Consider the following 22295-nt stretch of genomic DNA (forward strand, 5'->3'; position numbering starts at 1 on the left):
GTGATCCCCAAGTGTATGACTTGGTTACTCTTTAGTTTTGTAAACTGCTTTGAACTTTATGGTATTCATGGTATGGAAATACAATAAAATGGGGCTCATTTTCAAAAGAGAAAAATGTCAAAAAAAGTGGCATACATCTGCATTTGGTCATTTTTCTCACAAAAATGTCCAAATTGGTATTTTCCAAAACTAATTTTTAGATGTATTTGTATGACATCCAACAGAAGTGCAGTCAAATCACAAGGGGGCATGTCAGAGGCATTCCTAACACTTGGACGTTTTCGGGCTATAATGGAGCAAAACAAAAACATCCAGGGCTATAAATTGGATGTTTTGGTTTAGACCTGTTTTATTAACAAAAGAAAAACCACAAAAAAGTGCCTTAAATGACCACATGATCACTGGTGGGAGACAGGGATGTCCTCCCCTTACTCCCCTAGCCTTAGATGTTATACTCAGGTTCATTAGAATAGCATGCAGGTCCCTGGAGTAGTCTAGTGGTTGGTGTGGTGCACTGCAGACAGGCGGACTCAGGCCCATATCTCCCTCTACCTGTTACACTTGTGATGGAAATAGTAAGCCCTTGAAAACTCAATAGAAACCCATTGTACTCACATATAGGTGCCCCCTTCACCCATAAGGGTTATTGTAGTGATGTACAGTTGGGGTAGTGGATTTTAGGGTGGGGTTTGGGGGACTCAGCAGACAAAATAAGGGAACAATGGTGAGATGTGTACTTGGGAGCATTTATTTGAAGTCCACTACAGTGCTTCCTAGGATGCCCCATTGCTCTCCTGGGATGTTTGTGTGGCCAGTCTACTAAGAATGCTGGCTCCTCCTACACCCCAATGGCTTGGTTTTATGCAACTTGGACTTTTTTTTTGTTTTGGAAAATGGACCAAAATGATAATTGCACAGAGCAGAAAAACATCTACAAATAGCCATTTAAAAAAAAAAAAGGCATTTTTGTGTTTTGAAAATGGTTATATTCCCCACTTGAATTTTGATCATTTTTAGCAAATTTTCTAAAGTTGGACTTAGACGTCATATTGAAAATGCCCCTCAATGTAATGTAATGAAATCATCCTCTGATACTTCGACACAGATGGCACAATCAATCTCTTGTAGAGAACGGAGAGTTCTAGGAACAGAGTATAATAAAACGGCATCAGAAAGATAGTCCAGTGCCAGACTGTGTAAGATTTTAAACACAAGTAACAATAATTTAAAATTAATTCTGGCTTATACAGGCAGCCAGAGCAATTTGGTTAGATAGGTGTCACAAGGTCAGCAGATCTACCACCTAGAATAAGTTAGTGGCCGTATTTTGAACGTGTTGCTGGTGGTGAATTTGAGAATTTGGCAGGCCCAACAGAACAATATTACAATAGTCTAATTGACCTGTAATAACGGCCTATAAAACTGTTCTCAAATGAGATAGTTCCAAAAAAAGATGTTATTCTACAAAGAAGTTTTAATTTAAATAAAGCTTTCTGAACAACTTTGTTTATGTGCACTCTATGCTCAAGTTAGAATCTATAGTAACTCCAAAAATTTTAATACTGGACTGAAGGGAGATATCAAAACCCGCTAGCTTAACAGATGTACAAGTTATGTTAGACATTGAAATACTGACTTCTATGTTCCCAGCTTTACTGCTAGAAATCTAATCAGAGATTACTCCCACTTAGAATTAAATTGGTTTTGTTCATAATATGCATGACATATACAAGATATGCACAATGCTATTGGGGACACATTAAAAGGATCATATGCACCACAAAATCTGTTTCCAAATAATAATAGAATTTAAAGTTTCCTTCAAGGATGAACAGAGGCTTGTAACTCAATTTATATCTTTTGCAACCAAAGCAGCTTCAGCATACTCATTGCATCTTCTTTTTTCCACTATGTTAGATGTACACAATATTATTTGAGGAGAAGGGATGCGTATCGAAAAAGTGATAAGGAGAGAAGAAATTGCAATGAAATTGACAATACTGTATTCTCAGTGCAGAGCCAAGGATGTTCTAAAGCACGTATGTATCCCCCCCCCCAATCTCAGCACCTTATATCCAAAAGCCAATATGCTTGCCATAACCTGTGTTGTTTCTCTATGGAATAATGTCAAAATGTATACTTGTTCTGACTGAAAGTAATCTGTATTTGGATATTTTTCTTTTCCTTTTTTATTGGAAAATGAGCACTTTGGTAGAAGTCTCATTGGGATACACTACATAAGGGTGAAAAATGTAAGTTAAAGAAACATCTGACAGTATTAAAAGTGACTCATCAATGAGGCTGTTCATCTGTGACATTTTAATGTTTCTATGTAGGTCACCCGTATTAGCTGAACTGAATCAACTTCTTGTGGAATAGCAATTATTGTAGTAGACTAGACTACAGTATTTAAATGTCACTTGCTGATTTTCTTCATTCCTTGCTATTTACATTTTACTACTGTGGATTTTCTCTTAATGATTTCATAGTTAAAGATCAGTTTACCTGCTTTGGGTCTTTTAAGATGCAAGTTGAGATTGAACTAGTTAAGCTTTGGTTTAGTTTGAATCAGATCCCATAAGATCAATATTCAAGGACTTACTCAGCATTTAAAGCTATAAATAAAGATGTTTTACTACTGGCTGACCACATTTGATAGATTTTCATTTGACCATCATTTGTACAAACAACACCATTACTATTGGCAGACAAATATATAAAATTAAGGGTATATCAGAATTTTCTGGGGTCATGGCCAAAACCATAATAAGTCAATGATGTTTATATAGCCATTCTTAGTTTTCCTGTTTATGTGTTACATGATCATACCACAATTCCCATGTATACCCATTAATATTTTTTATGCTTCACACAGTATAGTTTTAATCAAATATTCAACAAATATTTTTATAATGTGTTCCTAGATTTTCAATGGGACAGTCACAGACTGACTAGATCTTATAATATCTGCTGACAACTAATCATCACACATTTTTCAGTTTTATGTGTGCCATAATGTGCCAAATTAACCATTAATATAAAATATTTAGTGCCACTCAGATGTCCCAACATGGACCATGCTTTACGAAATAGCTGTTTCAAGAGACCCATCTTCAGATCTCATGTTGGTTGCAGTGTGTCCCTGAAAATCAGTCAGGGTTCAAACTTAAGTCACCAATACTAAAGCTGTGTTCCAATTTAACACTTTACTGATTAAATAATTATAAAATGTATTTTTCAAAGAATATATTTTTTAAAGAATTTACCACATGGTTAGAAGAAAGGGAAATCTTACAATTGACAATGCTGTGGAAACTCCTGGAAGTCAGTGCAGCTCCACTTGCTCTCTCTCTTAAGAGAGCGTGTCACTGACCTGGGAAAATTTAAAGAAACATGCACATAAAATCATAAAAATGCCCACCATTCCACTTCTTTGTAAAGCTCCACTGGTTCCATTGTATTCCACTAATAAATCCAAAATAGTTCTCGCCTCCACAATTGTTTAGATGCATTACCACCCCCTCCCACTGTTCAAAACTTCCAGTACTACAAATCTCAAATCAGTGTCTTTGTGATTGCATGCAACCCAGTGGGACACCAGAGGAGCTTGTACCACATTTGCATGTATTCTACTCAAATGCTCAATGATCCTAGTTTTTACAGCACATATATTGTTTACAGCACATATATACAAAAACATGGACTGATGAGACAAAGTCAGCACGGATTTAGTGAAGGGAAGTCTTGCCTCACCAATCTAATGCATTTTTTTGAGGGGGTAAGCAAACATGTGGACAATGGGGAGCCGGTTGATATTGTATATCTGGATTTTCAGAAGGCGTTTGACAAAGTGCCGCACGAAAGACTCCTGAAGAAATTGCAGAGTCATGGAATCGGAGGTAGGGTATTATTATGGATTAAGAACTGGTTGAAAGATAGGAAGCAGAGAGTAGGATTGCGTGGACAGTATTCTCAGTGGAGGAGGGTAGTTAGTGGGGTCCCGCAGGGGTCTGTGCTGGGTCCGTTGCTTTTTAATGTATTTATAAATGACCTAGAGATGGGAATAACTAGTGAGGTAATTAAATTCGCCGATGACACAAAATTATTCAGGGTCGTCAAGTCGCAGGAGGAATGTGAACGATTACAGGAGGACCTTGCGAGACTGGGAGATTGGGCGTGCAAGTGGCAGATGAAGTTCAATGTTGACAAGTGCAAAGTGATGCATGTGGGTAAGAGGAACCCGAATTATAGCTACGTCTTGCAAGGTTCCGCGTTAGGAGTTACGGATCAAGAAAGGGATCTGGGTGTCGTCGTCGATGATACGCTGAAACCTTCTGCTCAGTGTGCTGCTGCGGCTAGGAAAGCGAATAGAATGTTGGGTGTTATTAGGAAGGGTATGGAGTCCAGGTGTGCGGATGTTATAATGCCGTTGTATCGCTCCATGGTGCGACCGCACCTGGAGTATTGTGTTCAGTACTGGTCTCCGTATCTCAAAAAAGATATAGTAGAATTGGAAAAGGTACAGCGAAGGGCGACGAAAATGATAGTGGGGATGGGACGACTTTCCTATGAAGAGAGGCTGAGAAGGCTAGGGCTTTTTAGCTTGGAGAAGAGACGGCTGAGGGGAGATATGATAGAAGTGTATAAAATAATGAGTGGAATGGATCGGGTGGATGTGAAGCGACTGTGCACGCTATCCAAAAATACTAGGACTAGAGGGCATGAGTTGAAGCTACAGTGTGGTAAATTTAAAACGAATCGGAGAAAATTTTTCTTCACCCAACGTGTAATTAGACTCTGGAATTCGTTGCCGGAGAACGTGGTACGGGCGGTTAGCTTGACGGAGTTTAAAAAGGGGTTAGATAGATTCCTAAAGGACAAGTCCATAGACCGCTATTAAATGGACTTGGAAAAATTCCGCATTTTTAGGTATAACTTGTCTGGAATGTTTTTACGTTTGGGGAGCGTGCCAGGTGCCCTTGACCTGGATTGGCCACTGTCGGTGACAGGATGCTGGGCTAGATGGACCTTTGGTCTTTCCCAGTATGGCACTACTTATGTACTTATGTACTTATGTGACCTATATATTATTTAGTACATGGGCATTAATACAAGCAAGATGCTCTGCAAGCCAAATTAAAATTATCACTCTGAATTCCTCTTTATTACTTTTTTTAAAATAATGGTAATGAGTTCTCAGTGCCTCAGCAATTAGCTGAAAGCTTTTAACAGGGTAAACCTTGTTCTGAGTGTACTATGAAACTAGAGAAAGAGAGCCCATACAGGCAAGAAAAACACTAGCAAGCATTAGTTTTAACCCCTTCACAAACATTTTCTCAACATTCGAAGAGTAGGGATATCTCCTATAGAGAAAGGAAGGAATGAAAATGCTTACCTCAGAGAATTAGTGCTAACTGATAATGGTTTAGGTTAGAAGATGTTTCTTGAAGCTGTTTGAGGTGTATGGAAATGCACTTTCATAGGCTTACTCAGGTTTTTCAGCTAGTGGCTTTGTTGCTTCTGGCTGTGACTTCTGTTGGCGTTCAGGACGTGGAAGTCACTTTGATGTCTTTTTCCTGTTTACCAAGTAACCATGACTAGGAAAAAACTGACATTTGAGATGTTAATTGCTTTGTTCTGACATCTGAAGGGGACTCAGTGCTTCTTTGTTCCTGATTAGTGTTTTGGTAAAGCTTCACTATCCCCATAGGGAGATTTTTTATAAAATATAGAAAGAGGTGTATGCTTTGAAGCTGTCTCTTCTGAGGAATTACCGTCAACCTGACTTCTCTGTCTGTCCACTCACTTGCTGGGCCCATGTGGGGGTCTGTTTAGAATCATGAACAGGTACAATGTCCTGCTCATGCCCGGGAAGGTATGTATATGCACCCATTCCTTCATGGCTTTGGCAAGGACTGGCTCTTAAGCAGGCAATTGAGAGACATACACTTTATGTATAAATGATGGAAAAATATGAAAAGGTAGCACTCTGGTATTTAGATTAGGAGTAATGAGACATCTCTTTTACTATAGATATGACTTTAACAGCTTAAAATATACTGTTAAGGACTGACACAAGGCTCAGATCTTATTAAAAAAATAGAAGGTAATTTTTATTGACAGCAGATAAAACAGTATGTCAGAGATAATGTACAGATGATAAAATACCTAAACTGATGGTAGATCAACGAGTAATTATCTACCTACCTAAAAGACAAGGTGAAGAGAATGCACACTTAATACCCTAAGTCCGGGCCCGAGGAATTTTGTCCCCCCCTGCCCCCCCTCTCAGCGGCTATGCGTGTGCGGCAATGTAGGTGTGCTGATTGCTGTAGAATTGCCAACTCTCCCCCCCCCCCCCCCCCCCCCCCCCGTGGTAAAAATTAAATTTTTTTAGCACGACGTGTGCATACACTAACTTGGAACATACCACAGGATGACTGAACACATCCAACAGTAAGCCCTTTAGAAAGCACTGGCACATGCTTACCACAACTTGGCTAAAGGATCCCTATGAAACTAGTAGGATATAGCAAAGTTCCTGTCTCTGCAATGACTCTGGATTCCTATCTAAATCTTAGTTGTTGGCCTTTGAGGTTTCGCTTGTATGAGAATAATTTCAGCCCAGTTTCTGTATTTGTTTGATGTTACAATATATCACAGCCTTTTCTCCATGTCAGATACTTTACAATTCATTACTCTGATAAAAACTCAGTGTATGCAAATTAAAGTGAACAAAATGTCATGATTGTCATGGTTCATTTTATTGAATTATTATAATATATAATCAGAATAGCGACTTGGGTTAATCTCTAAAATCAATTTTATACTTCAAATGATTCTGATATTTTTTTCCTTTTTTATTTTATAAGAAATTGGAACATTAACTAAGTTCCTTTTTATGGAAGGACAACCCTCCCCAAATAGCACTCCAGAAACCGAAGCTTCCTAAGTTTTCAGGTGGCATAAATGTTCCAGCCCTGTGGAAGGTCATTAGGTAAGGTTAAGTATTCTAAATGGGAACTGTTGAATAATTACATGTCTGGTATGTAGTTGTCTGAGTAAGGATGGTATTTTGTTACATATTGGTTTTTATGTTGTATGTTTGTTTTAAAATGAAAATTCAATAAAATATTTCAACTCAGAGTAGCGATTTGGTCAGATCAAAAGTTTCTAATGCATTCTCTGATTTCATGGACATTTTCCTGCTTACTGAGACTTATGAGTTAATAGAAATAAAAAATTGATGGCAATGGGCTCTACATTATGATTTAAGAGTGTTTTATAATAATAAGCAGATGGTAATATAAGCCCAGCCATGGTTATAAACTGATAACTTCACTCACAGTAGAAACAGTGTACTTACTTGTGTGACCTTAATGCCCAGAAAATCTGATGCCATGGTTACTGTCTTCATATAATGCCAGATTTTTTATATGACTCATCTCTACTTTCATCTTCATTATTGCTTTATCTTTTCTACCTCTGATGCTAGAATATTTAAGAAAAATGATTTGCCAATTAACACAAAGAAAGGACACAACTTATTGCATATTGTTCCTATCAAATGTTGGGGTCCTGAATGAATATTCCCAGAAGTGCTAAGATTGTAATTATAGAGAGTTCAGTGACGTGTGAACATGGTGGGTTTGATTCTTGACCTCGGTTTTCTGCTGCTCTGGCCATCTGAGGCTATGCTGCAAAAGACGGGGAAGCTCCATTATTGCACAAGGGAAAGGGGATGGGATTTGATACACCACCTTTATTAGAATCAAAATGGTTTACATATTATGTACAGGTACCGTATTTTTCGGACTTTGTAGTTTCATTGAGTGCCCCCTAGTCCTAATATTTTTGGAAAAATAAACAAGCAATTCACGTCTACCTGTTCCACTCCGCTCATTATTTTATAGACATCTATCATATCTCCCCTCAGCTGTCTTTTCTCCAAGCTGAAGAGCCCTAGCCACATTAGCCTTTTCTCATAGGGAAGTCGTCCCATCCCCTTTATCTTTTTCGTCGCTGTAGGGAAGATTGAGAGTGACTGAATAGCTATCATTTCAGCTTCTATTAGGCAAGTCCATATTTGGAGGTAAATGATCTTTTGATGTCCAGATTATTTGAACGTCACTCTTATGTGAAATCCTATGCTAGCATACAACAATTGCTACTGCTGTTGACAGGCTAATGAGCACAGTGCCAGGAATAATGGAAAGAAATGAAACACTGATGCAGCTGAAGAAAGAGAATGAGCAGGTATACCATCAGCCACACTGAGGAGAGCTAATTATTAGCCTTCTTCTTGCAGGCAGAATATCAATACAAGTTAAAAGCCAGGAGAATACTGAATACAAGTTGTACAGATTTATACATTTCTCAAGAAGTGCTGTGAAAGCACAGTTTTTCTAAGTTATCTTTTATGGCCTTCCTACTTGGAGAAATTCCCTGCAGCTCAGTAAATTAATAATATAACTGAAGGGGAAAGATAACATACTATAGCACCTGTGTGACCTTCATTAATGATAACTATATGCAGACAGAGACAAAAGTACTTTGGAAGAGAAAGTAGAATGACATTCACTGGTAGATGAAACAAAAGAAAAGCGGATAGGAATGTCTGCTCTCTGGTTTGACTGCCTCACTTTTTGTGACTATAAATAAAGCAAAACCAAATCAAAACTATACTTTATGGAGTTTTATATTCCTGAACAATAATCAAATATGACATGGTCAATGAACAATCAAGTACGATAATGTACTTTACTTTGTGACTAAAACCAACATGAAATTAGTTAGGGGTCAACTCACCTTCTTTTTCTGTCAGAAAGTGGACAGAGGTGAAAAGATATTTGGCTAGGCAGAGAATAAAAATTTGTGCAATTTACTGCCTAAGCAGGCCCTGTTCAGATAACTGAATAGCAGCAAATTACATGTAAATGAGCAGGTAATGAAAGACATTACACCTGCCCTGCTCTGTGCCACAGAATTCTTCATTTTCTTATGCCTGATTCCCATTGTCTCTTTTTATGTTTGACAGTACAGAGAATGCTGGAATTACAAAAAGGTGATCGATCTTTGTCCTTTTGTCTACCTCAACATAAGTGCAATAACTCTTCAAAAAATAGATAGAAATTCAGCAAATTTGGCATGCAACAAGAAAACGTGAATATCTTTGAATAATTCTAAAACCAGAAATACTGGGTCAGAATTTCAGAGGGCAGAGCTTCACAAAACACTATCTTTGGAAAATCAGTGGAATCTGTTAGGATGGTTTGAATGCTGAACATCGCTCTGTTCCAAAATCCTCCATCTTCATTCTCACCCTTCCAGCACTTTGCCAAAGAGGAACACAGGTAGGAGACAGAAACAGGGAAAAATAACTGAACCATCTGGAAAAGATCAAAACAATATATTTGAGGCAAAAATATCACCCTAATATACTATCTTAATATACATTCTCATACATATGTGAAATAAATGATAAATACCGAAAAACAATATTAGTGCAATTTGTGTCTAAATATTTTTTAATTTTTGTTACATTTGTACCCTGTGCTTTCCCACTCATGGCAGGCTCAATGCGGCTTACATGGGGCAATGGAGGGTTAAGTGACTTGCCCAGAGTCACAAGGAGCTGCCTGTGCCTGAAGTGGGAATCAAACTCAATTCCTCAGTTCCCCAGGACTAAAGTCCACCACCCTAACCACTAGGCCACTACTAAATAGACTACTGCACTCTGTTTTCGTCATAGCACTTTAGTTTGAGTTAAAGTTCTCAGCAGATTTCCCAACAATTCTGCAAATGTGTTCTTCCAATTATTAACATCATAGTCCTCAATATTTTTCAAAAGCTTAATCAGATCAAAATTATAATCAAGGAAAATTGAAACCAGTCACTTATCTATGGATTGAGGATTGACGAAATGTTGCTCTAGTGCAATATATTTTTTTCCCCAATCACTCAAACCAAGGAACCATGTTTTTAAATCAGGGTGGAGAAGGCCACAATATTTGAAATTCCCAATGCCTCAAATTTAAGACAAGTGCACAATATGTTGCCACAACTTCAAAAACGTTTCCATATTTTATATGTGTTTTAACGGACCAGTTAAAGTCAGCTGGTGCTCTGCAAGCTCGTAACCAGAGACCACATTGCACACTTAATTTTATCATCAGTCCTTTATCATTTTCTAATTATTTTTACAAAATATATAGCATATTCAATCTTTTTCAATGAATTTCAGCAAAAGCTAACTACAAAAATAAAACCTATCTGTTGTGTTCAGGAAAACCAATTTTTTTGATAAACCTATGTTTGCTTTTCTGTGAGCCAAAAACATTGGAGAGATACACTCCTATAAGCGTATAGATTATACAGACTCTCAGGAAACCCTTACTGGACACCTTTGGGGCGGAAATTGTCAGTGGTGTCAAAATACGATAGAGGGTGTTCAATGAATGGACCCTAAAACTTCATATAAGATCAGTCTACATTCCAATACTGCCTGTAATTCTAAATGGGTGATTTACGGTACAATTTGTCTTTGCAATTTAATTTATGTTGGATGCACAATGAGACCTATTACAGTATGACTGACTGAACATAAATCTAGAATCTTGAGAAATTACTACAGCGTCTCTTACACACCATTGGATTGAGAAGAACCATATGATACAGGATATATATGGGATGTTATAGAAATGGAGAGGGAGGGTGGTATGTTGAACTGTTGTTAAACTACGAAGAACAACGTAGTGGCATTCCTGGACTCGATGGCACACGGGGTGGAGCGCAGATGCACCCCCCCCGGGTGCAGCATGCCCCCCCCCCCGCTAGATGACACCCCCCCCAGGTGCATGCCGCTGGGGGGTGCCGCGGCGCGCGCCTGCTCCTCCAAGTTCGCTAAAAGAGTAGTTACTTACCTGTAACAGGTGTTCTCCGAAGACAGCAGGCTGCATATTCTCACAAGTGGGTGACGCCACGTCGGCCCCGGAGGATTTTAAAGCAAAATCTAAAAATCTCTTCTACGGCGTTCCGTCGCGCGAGCGATCGCACTGCGCATGTGCGCACACCTCTTCCCGCTCGCTGTGCGGACACGCCCCTCAGTTAAATCCAAAAGATGGAGGAGACAACTCCAAAAGGGGAGGTGGGAGGGTTTGTGAGAATATGCAGCCTGCTGTCTTCGGAGAACACCTGTTACAGGTAAGTAACTACTCTTTCTCCAAAGACAAGCAGGCTGATATTCTCACAAGTGGGGTATCCCTAGCTTCCAGGCTTACACAACACAACAAACAGTGGTCAATTGGGTCTCGCAACGGCGAGGCCAGAATAAAAATTGACCTGAAAAGAAGAAACATCTAAATGAGTGTAGCCTGGAACAGAACAAAACTGGGCTTAGGAGGGTTGGAGTTGGATTCTAAACCCCAAAGAAGTTCTGCAGCCCCGACTGCCCAAACCGAATGACGAGTCGGCTATCCTGCTGAAAGCAGTAGTGAGATGTGAATGTGTGGACTGATGACCACGCCGCAGCTTTGCAGATCTCTTCAATAGTGACTGATCTTAGATGAGCCACCGACTCAGCCATGGCTCTAATTTTGTGAGCCGTGACATGGCCCTCTAGAGTCAGTCCAGCTTGGACAAAAATGAAGGAGATGCAATCTGCTAGCCAAGAAGAAATGATGCGGTTTCCGACAGCAACTGGCATTAAAAGAAATAAACAACTGGGCGGACCGTCCGAGGGAGCTCATCTGCTCCACGCAAAAAGTGCGCAGCTTGCTTTCGCCAGGGCTTGTAAGATGAGGGAGAAAGAATGTTGGCAAGACAACTGACTGGATCAGCTGGTACTCTGATACCAGCGCCAGTAAGAACTTTGTCTGCATGCGGAGAACTACTCTGTTAAGATGAGAAGTAAGGTAAGGCGCTTGAGCTACTAGAGACTGAAGCTCACCGACCTTACGAGTTGAAGGAACAGCCACTAAGGAAAACGACCTTCCAGGTCCAATACTTCAGATGGCAGGAATCCAGTGGCCCGAATTGAGCTTGCAGCAGCTGGATGAAAACGACATTGGAACCCCAAGATACTGGATAAGGAGTGATAGGAACTCTGACCGAAGCATAAGAGCCAACTGTCAAAATTATTGGGGGTGCTAAGCCCAACAGAAATAATCTCCCCTAGACACATACAAGGAATTCTCTCAATATTGGGGGAGAAATAAACCTCTCGTGAAGTGGACAGCTAAAGGCTGACCTTTCACACGTTGATGATAAGCTCTTATTGCACGAAGATGAATACTGACAGAGTTGGTCTTGAGACCAGACTCAGACAGGTGTAGAAAGAACTCAAGCAAGGTCTGTATAAGACAAGAGGCAGGATCTAGGGCCTTGCTGTCACACCAGACGGCAAACCTCTTCCATGAAAAAGAATAACACCTCTTTGTGAAATCTTTTCTGGAAGCAAGCAAGAGTCGGGAGACACTCTGGAAAACTCAACGAAACCCACACTCTCAACATCCAGACCGTATGAGCCAGAGATTGGAGGTTGGGATGTAGAAGTGCCCCCTCGTTCTGCGTAATGAGAGCTGGAAAACATTCCAACTCCAGAAGAAGAGGGAATCCTATCTGACGCAGCTAGAAAGGAGCAATCAGAATCATGGCTCCACAATCTTGCTTGAGAATCAGCAAAGTCTTTTCCACCAGATGTATGGGAGGATACGCATACAGAAAACCTGTCTCCCAAAGAAGGAGAAAGGCATCCGATGGTAGCCTGCCGTGAACCTGCAGCCTGGAACAGAACTGAGGGACTTTGCGATTGGACTAAGTAGCAAAAAGATCCACTGAGGGGGTATCTCACTTTCGGAAGATCTTTCGAACTATAGGCATGCTTAACAACCATGACTGTAGCATTATTCTGCTCAGCCTGTCGGCCAGACTGCTGTTTACGCCAATTAGATAAGTGGCTTGGAGAAAACATGCCGCGTTGCGCGCCCACCGCTACATCTGCATGGCATCCTGACTCAGAGGGCAAGATCCAGTACTCCTTTGTTATCGAGTGCATCACAACCCGATTGTTTGGTTGAATTAAAATAATTTGGTTGGATAGCCAGGAGGGATGCAACCTTCGTCAGCAGCTTTTGACTGAGTAAGGTGGACGGGACGCCTCAGAATCAAAATGGAGAGAATTAACCACCTCTGAGGGGAATTCCGAAGACTGGCGAACAGTTGGGTTACATCCTCTAGATACCCTAAACTTGATACCACTGGGAAGCTAGGATGCACTGAGCGGATGTCATGTGCAAAAGTGCCATGGGAGTTACATGAACTGTGGAAGCCATGTGTCTAGAAGTCTCAATATGTACTGTGCTGTAATCTGTTGAGACGGGCAATCATCGTGTTAAGGGAACACATGCACTCCCAGTCCATGAAGATACGCTGCAACAACAGCCAGGCACTAGGAAAAAAACATACTCTGGATGCAAAGAGAGTATAAGTATACTGTAAATCCAGAGAGCATAACCAATCGTTTTCCTGAAGTATGGGAAGAAGGATGCCCAGGGAAAGCATCCTGAACCAAAATCTGTTTAGGCCCCTTATGTCTATGATGGGACGCAACCCACAAGGAAGGACCTGGAATAGAATCTCAACCCTTCTTGCCCTGGTGGAAGGGGTCGACTGCATTGGCGCTGAGAAAAGCAGAGAGTTCCTCTGCAAGTACTCACTTTTGATGGAAGCTAAAGGATTAAGCTAAGAATGAATTAAATCTGGACAGAGAGAGAGCCTGAAAAATATTGAAGAAAGCAAAGAAAAAGGAGACAAAAATGACAAATGGCACAGAAGAGTTAAGCGAAAACAAAGGAAAGGAGAATCACAGACTGGGACCAATATGGAAAGAAAAACAGTCACCAGACAACAAAGGTAGAAAAAAAATCATTTTATTTTCATTTTAGTGTTTGTAATATGTCCAATTTGAGAATTTACATTGGCTGTCTTATTTTGCACTGGGTATACTGGAGCTGTAAGAGCTTACAGAGATTATTTATCATGAAAAAAAATCACGTTATTTTTTCTCCTATAGTACTGTAATATTTTCAATGATGTCTGTTTATATGCGCCATGGCTGGTATAGGGGGTGTGGTTAATGTGGGTGTGGCTATCAGGGGTGGAGCCATATGTGGTGACCCCGCCCATAATGAGTACCGGCACCTTTTTTTCTACAAAAAAAGCACTGGGTAGCTTTAAAACAAATCGGAGAAAGTTTTTCTTTACTCGGTGCGTGGTTAGACTCTGGAACTCATTGCCGGAGAAGGTAGTGACGGCAGCTGGCCTTGCTGAGTTTAAAGGGGGTATGGACAGATTCCTGAAGGAAAAGTCCATTGATCGTTATTAAATTTTGGGTTTTTGCCAGGTTCTTGGGGCCTGGATTGGCCGCTGTCGGAGACAGAGTGCTGGGCTTGATGGACCTTTGGTCTTTTCCCAGCGTGGCAGTGCTTATGCTTATGTACTTATGGTGATGATATTTTATTTTACTCTTTTTATATTGATAGTAACAGAGTAAATGACAGCAGATAAAGACCTGAACAGTCCATCCAGTCTGTCCAACAGTCATACTCATTGTCAATTCATGATTAAATCAACAATGAATATGATATTATATACTTTATTACAAAGTCTTTCTTTGGTGCTTCTGGGACATAGACTGTAGAAGTTCACTCGGCTCTGTCCTTATGTGCCACCTATTGGAGTTGTCATCAAAGCTCACTCCAGCCTATCCAAATCATTTGCAGGACCCCAGACCATAAAAGTTTACCCAGCACTGTCCTCGGTTCCAGCTATTGAAGTTGCCATGTACTCTTGCTAAGTTTGGGGTACTTTTACTAAATGCCATGCAGCTCATTATATACCTATGGACTGCATGGCACTTAACGCATACTAATTTGTCAGCACATGTTAAATTCATTAGCGCACCTTAGTTAAAGAACATCTTTGTAATTTTCAGCTTCTTAGTTGACTTCTTTATTGTAAAACCACCCATACATTTTTGGGAGTGAGCATAGAACAAATGATTAGAATAGAATAAAATAGAAAATACAGATGACCACCATTTTTACCTACCACTCACATTAGACTTACGGGTCTATAGTTTCCTGGATAACCTCTGCAGCCCTTTTCAAAAATTTGTGCTAAGTTGACTGTACTCCAGTCATCAGTTGCATTTGCAGATTACCCATAGCAGCTTTTCTGTTTTCTTTTTGAGTTCTTTTAGAACTTCCGAGGCGAATACTATCAGATCGTGGTGACTTCCGAGGCGAATACTATCAGATCGTGGTGATTTGCTGCTGTTTAGATTGTTAGTGTGCTTTTCCAGATTTACACTGGAATCATCATCTACAAAGAATGGTTCCCATATAATTGTCTCCCCAACATGCTCTGAGTGAAGAGCAAAGCAAAAGAATTCTTTAGGAGGTCCTTTCATTAAGCTGTGGTAAGCACTAATGTGTGATAACCGCAGGTTAAAAAGAAAAACTGTGGGGCATGCTCAGGCATCCCACAGTAATTTTGGGACTGGAGTGCGCTTTTCATGTGCTAAAAAACTGAATTTATTTTTTAACACTAGAGGCATGTCTGAAGCTGAGAAGTAGGCGTGTTCTATGCTAATCAGTTAGTTCAACTACTTTCCCACATGATGTTTAGCATGTGGTTAGCACCAGGGGCGTAGCTGCTATGGGGCCACGGGGGCCAGGGCCCCTGTAGATTTGGCCCTGGACCCCCCCCCCCCGCCAACGACCCTCTCAACCCCCCTTCCCGCCGTCAACCTGCCGTCGCCGTCTAGTACCTTTGCTGGCAGGGGACCCCAACCCCCGCCAGCCGAAGTCTTCTTGCTTCGTTTGGTTTCTGAGTCTGTCTGACATCCTGCACGTACACAATGTGCAGGATGTCAGACTCACAGAAACAGAACAAAGCCTTGTGATCTGCAGGGCTTCGTTCTGTTTCTGTGAGTCTGATGTCCTGCACGTTGTACATGCAGGACGTCAGACAGACTCAGAAACCAAACGAAGCAAGAAGACTTCGGCTGGCAGAGGTTGGGGTCCCCCGCCAGCAAAGGTAGGTGACGTCACGGTGATGGCAGGCGGGGGGTTGTCGGTGGGCGGGCCGCAGTTGTTGGAGGTGGTTCTGGTGGCGGCGGAGGGTGGCGGCAATGGCGGCGTAGGGGGGGGGGTCGTCGTTGTTGTAGTTGTCATCGCCGGGTGGGGGACTAAAATGTGCCTCACCTCGGCACTGGACCCCCCTAACGACGAAGTCCAGATACGTCCCTGGTTAGCACGTGAGCCCTTTTTTAACACTGGAGGCATGTCTGAGGCTGAGAGCAGGCGAGTCCTCTGCTAATTGGTTAGCACAACTATATTCCCACATGCTGTTTAGCATGTGGTTAGCGTGTGAGCACTTACCTGCTAGAAAATAGGTGTTGGTAAGTGCTCATGTGCTAATGGTCATGTGCTAATAAGATTAATAGAAAATAGGGCCATATTGCCACCACACTAAAAGCGGCCTCATCATACAGGAAAGCTTCCACTGGGACAGCTTTGGTCACTTTTTAACGCTGCTTGGTAAAAAGGTCCATTAGTTTTTCTTCTATTCCTTTATTCTCCCACAAACTTTGCTCAAATTTCTAAAGGGAATGCAAGATGATGGGTTTCCTTTGAAAACTGATCAGGGGAAAATTACCAGTGGGGATTTATGCTTGTTTTTGTTGGTACTTTTCTGTGGAGAATAATACACTTAGGAGCCCTTTTACTAAGCCGCGTAAGCGTCTACGCGTGTCCAACATGTGCCAAAATGGAGTTACTGCCTGGCTACCAGATGGCTCTTGTGGTAATGTCATTTTTGGCACACATCCAAAAAATAATTTTTATTTTCAGACACGCATATCGGACGCGCACCAAGTGGCTTTTGATGCACGTAGGTCATTACCGCCCGGTTTCCTCATGAGCTTTTACCACTTGGTCAATGGCTGGTGGTAAGGTCTCAGACCCAAAATGGATGCGCGGCAATTTTCATTTTGCCGCACATCCATTTTTGTCAAAAATTTTAAAAAGGAATTTTTGCAAGTGCGCTGAAAAATGATTCTGTGGGCGCCCAAAACACGCGCCTACACCACTGCAAGCCATTTTTCAGTGCACCTTAGTAAAAGGATCTCATAGTTTGGAAAATACAGAACTTTACATGTTGTTGCCTCCCCTATCTTGACTCTGTACAATGTATATACCTTGTTTCCCCGAAAATAAGACACTGTCTTATATTAATTTTTGCCCCCCAAAATGTGCTAGGTCTTATTTTCAGGGTCTGTCTTATTTTTCGGGGAAACATCGGGGTTGGATCATGGTAGGCCCGCCCGCCCTCTGTCGCTCCCGGAATTAACCTTAAACGCCTCCTTTCACCTTCGCAGCAAGCAGCAGCAGGGCAGGCTACTCCTTCCTTCCGTGTCCCACCCTCGCCTGACGTAACGTCCACGAGGGCGGGGCACTGAAGGAAGGAGAGGTCTGCCCTGCTGCTGCTTGCTGCGAAGGTGAAAGGAGGCGTTTAAGGTTAGTTCCGGGAGTGACGGAGGGTGGGTGGAGTGGGGGCCCGGCGACCTTGGGTGGGGGGGGGGGGCGGCCCGGGGGGGGCCTTGTCCGGCTCTCGGCGGCCCTGCTTTCAAACAAAAATTTGCTAGGTCTTACTTTTCGGGGAGGCCTTATATCTACCAATTCAGGAAAACCTCTACTAGGTCTTATTTTTGGGGGATGTCTTACTTTCGGGGAAACAGGGTAAAAGTGTACAAGTTAACAATCACATGTAAGGTAAATGTCTTTTTTTAAAATTCCCTCTGCATTTCAGATTAGATTCTGATAAAATCCTAAAGGCTTAGAAATAAAAACTAGTTAGAAAAAGATCCCATATATTTATAAAAAGTTGACTTACATTAGCATAGGGAATTCTGTCTTTTTCTCAGTTGACAGCTGATAATCCTCTTTTCCATTAATGTACATCATCAGTGAGACAAATGGTCCAAATAAGTCTCTGTCCATATAATTTATTCATCCTCTGTCAGTGGGTCGCTTTTAAATGGAAGTCATCACTGATTGCTGCTCTACATAAGCACACAAATTCTTCAATATCAGACCTGAAATATATCAATTCAGACAGCAATTTATAACTTACAGTTGTTAATACTATTTGTTCAGAGAGTGACCCCTCTCCCATTCATTTTTACTGAAAATGTCATTTTACTGTTTTTGCAGCTCTAAAATTTCCCTCACACAAAAGCATTCCATTAGGAGACAGACATATATTTTTTTTAAAAAAATAACCATTCCCTTGCAGCAATTTCAACTGCTCTGAAGGTTCTAGCTGTTTTGATAAATAAAGACTGTCAGTGTACGAGTGTCTGTTAATTGGAAGATTCATCCTTCTACTGTACTTGTTTTTAATTGCTGTGCAGTATTTTCAGTGGTCATTTGTTCCTCCTCCTTGGTGGCTACCCTTCTGTGGTATGAAAATTTAAAAAAAACAAGATTCTGGGGCCCTATTACTAAGCTGCGTAAGCATCTACATGCGCCCAACACACGCCAAAATGGAGTTACTGCCTGGCTACCACTTGGCTTGTGTGGTAATTTCATTTTTGGCGTGTATCTGATACGCGCATCTGAAAAATAATTTTTACTTTCAGACGCGCATATCGGACGTGCACCAAGTTGCATTTGATGCGCGTAGATTATTACCGTATGAGACTTTACCACTAGATCAATGGCTGGTGGTAAGGTCTCAGACCCAAAATGGATGCTCAGCAATTTTCATTTTGCTGCACATCCATTTTCGGCAAAACTTTTAAAAAGGCATTTTTTGCAGGTGCACTGAAAAATGATTCTGCGCACGCCTAAAACACACACCTACACTACTGCAGGCCATTTTTCAGCACATCTTAGTAAAAGGACCCCTCTATGATCTGCTATGTTTTTAGACTGCCTTCCTCGAATTAATTCAACATGACATTTCATGGTTCTAGTCAACAGGATCTGACAGAGTGAAAACCAGAAATGGGCAGCCAAAACATTTTCGTGCCATTTTTTTTCATTTCTGAACCCTACCCATCTTCAAATCCTTGCTCAAAGCCCACCTCTTCAATGTTGCCTTCGGCACCTAACCTTTATACCCAGTGGTGTGCTGGAGCAGGCTCTCACAGGCTCGCAAGAGCTGGTTGTTAAGTTTTTAAGAATTTTGGGAGCCGGTTGTTAAAGTAGGGCCCTCCATGGCTACTTTAACAACTGGCTCCCAAAATGTGGGCTTGGGCCTCCTGCTGAATTCTCTTTTACTTTGCTGGTAGGGATGCTGAGCCCTGCCAGCCAAGTAAATAGACTGCTGCTGCTCCCCACTCCTTGTTTCCAGCTCTGAGCAGCAGGCTGGGACTTCTCTAGCATGTGAGAGAAGTTCCAGCATGCTGCTCAGAGCAAGATGTTGGGAGTGGTGGAAGTCCATTTATTGGCTGCCAGCAAAGGTATGCCTAGCGTGCCCGCACGAAGGAAGGGAGGAGAGAGAGGCAAGTGTTGCTCCCCCCCCACCCCCGGCCACCCCGGCCCTTCCAACTGCAGAGCTGGCTACATCCGGAGAAAGAGCCTGTTGTTAAAATTTTACCAGCTCACCCCTGTTTATACCTCTATTCAGGAAATCTAGACTGCCCCATTTTGACTGCCCCTACTTGACTGACTGTACATTTGTCCTTTAGATTGTAAGCTCTTTGAGCAGGGACTGTCCTTCTATGTTAAATTGTACAGCGCTGCGTAACCCTAGTAGCGCTTTAGAAATGTTAAGTAGTAGTAGTATTGTCAAAGTGTGTGCTCTTTGCAAAAGAGTGCACACTATCACCAGGATTCTATATACACTGCATTCCTACTATTTGAACCCATATGGTTCTAAAAAAAATTGTATGAACTGTGAAACCTTGAAAGGCGATGCATAGTTCCTGTGGGAAATATAGGGTTAGGTTCCTGACCATCTCTGGTTTTGTGAAAATGCGAAAAGTGAAGCATTGCTCCTATGAGAAATACAGGGTTAGGTTCCAGTTTGCATTCTTGTCAGGAAATTAAAAACCAAAAAACAGCATATTGAACTAAATACTGTATACTGAATACAAATTACTTACTTGGAGTAACATTAAAGCAGCTACAGCAGTAAAAGAAACATGCACAGAAAATAGTTCAGGCTCTGTTACAGTCTCAGCCAAACTTTTCTCCACCTCTTCTTGTGTCACATCCTCAAAACGCACTCCACTGATTCATTGCGCAAAGCGCAATATGTTTTCCACACCCTTTTTCTCATTTTCTGCAACACCTTCAAAGCCCTCAAAGTTTGTTATGCAGTCAGGCCAAGTTTTTTTTTCCAATAATTATTTATATTAACCTGTGTTACGCTGTCCCAGGCTACGCCAACATAGTCAATTACATTGTGTAATGTCACTGTCTTCCAGGGCCCCTTTTACAAACCTGCGGTGAGCCCAATGCGGTCTTACAGCTTGCTAAAAAGGAAGTACCACCGGATTACCACAGCACCCGGTGGTACTTCCACTTCCAACCCCCAGCAAGCCGCCGGTGCTACAAAAATATATTTATATTTATTTTTGTGGCACTGGTGTGTACCCAGCGGTTATCGGGCAGTGCTGCGTGCTGCCCAGTTACCGTCGGGTTAATGGGGGTGCCCTTACCACTACCTCAATGGGTAGCGGAAAGGGCAAACCCCCTGAAATGGTCATGCAGCAAGTGCTTTACTTGCCGCATGGCCATTTTCTGCTGAAAAGTAAGATTTACCTTTTACTCGCTGTGGTAAAAGGGGGCCTCAGCACGCGTTATAAACACATATTGACACCAGCATAGCCCCCCTTTTACCACAGCTTGGTACAAGGTGCCCTTAGTAATCATAAGTACATAAGTACATAAGTATTGCCATACTGGGAAAGACCAAAAGTCCATCAAGTCCAGCATCCTGTTTCCAACAGTGGCCAATCCAGGTCACAAATACCTGGCAAGATCCCAAAAAAGTACAAAACATTTTATACTGCTTATCCCAGAAATAGTGGATTTTCCCCAAGTCCATTTAATAATGGTCTATGGACTTTTCCTTTAGGAAGCCGTCCAAACCTTTTTAAAACTCCGCTAAGCTAACCGTCTTTACCACAGTCTGTGGCAATGAATTCCAGAGTTTAATTACACGTTGAGTGAAGAAGCATTTTCTCAAATTTGTTTTAAATTTACTACATTGTAGCTTCATCGCATGCCCCCAAGTCCTAGTATTTTTGGAAAGCGTAAACAGACGCTTCACATCTACCCGTTCAACTCCACTCATTATTTTATAGACCTCTATCTTATCTCCCCTCAGCCGCCTGTTCTCCAAGCTGAAGAGCCCTAGCCGCTTTAGCCTTTCCTCATAGGGAAGTTGTCCCATCCCCTTATCATTTTTGTCGCCCTTCTCTGCACCTTTTCTAATTCCACTATATCTTTTTTGAGATGCGGCTACCAGAATTGAACACAATATTCGAGGTGCGGTCGCACCATGGAGCAATACAGTGGTATCATAACATCCTCATTTTTGTTTTCCATTCCTTTCCTAGTAATACCTAACATTCTATTTGCTTTCTAAGCCACAGCAGCACACTGAGCAAAAGGTTTCAATGTATCAACAACGACGACACCTAGATCCCTTTCTTGGTCCCTGACTCCTAACGTGGAACCTTGCATGACGTAGCTATAATTTGGGTTCCTCTTTCCCACATGCATCACTTTGCACTTGCTCTCATTAAACATCATCTGCCATTTAAATGCCCAGTCTCCCAATCTCGTAAGGTCCTCTTGTAATTTTTCACAATCCTCCCGCGATTTAACGACTTTGAATAACTTTGTGTCATCAGCAAATTTGATTACCTCACTAGTTACTCCCATCTCTAGGTCATTTATAAATATGTTAAAAAGCAGCGGTCCCAGCACAGACCTCTGAGGAACCCCACTAACTACCCTTCTCTATTGAAAATACAGACCATTTAACCCTACTCTCTGTTTTCTATCTTTTAACCAGTTTTAAACCACAATAGAACACTACCTCCTATCCCATGACTCTCCAATTTCCTCTGGAGTCTTTCATAAGGTACTTTGTCAAACGCCTTTTGAAAATCCAGATACACAATATCTACCGGCTCACCTTTATCCACATGTTTGTTCACCCCTTCAAAGAAATGTAGTTGATTGGTGAGGCAAGAGTTCCCTTCACTAAATCCA

Source organism: Microcaecilia unicolor, chromosome 2 (genome assembly GCF_901765095.1).
Source record: "Microcaecilia unicolor chromosome 2, aMicUni1.1, whole genome shotgun sequence".
Classification (NCBI taxonomy): Eukaryota; Metazoa; Chordata; class Amphibia; order Gymnophiona; family Siphonopidae; genus Microcaecilia; species Microcaecilia unicolor.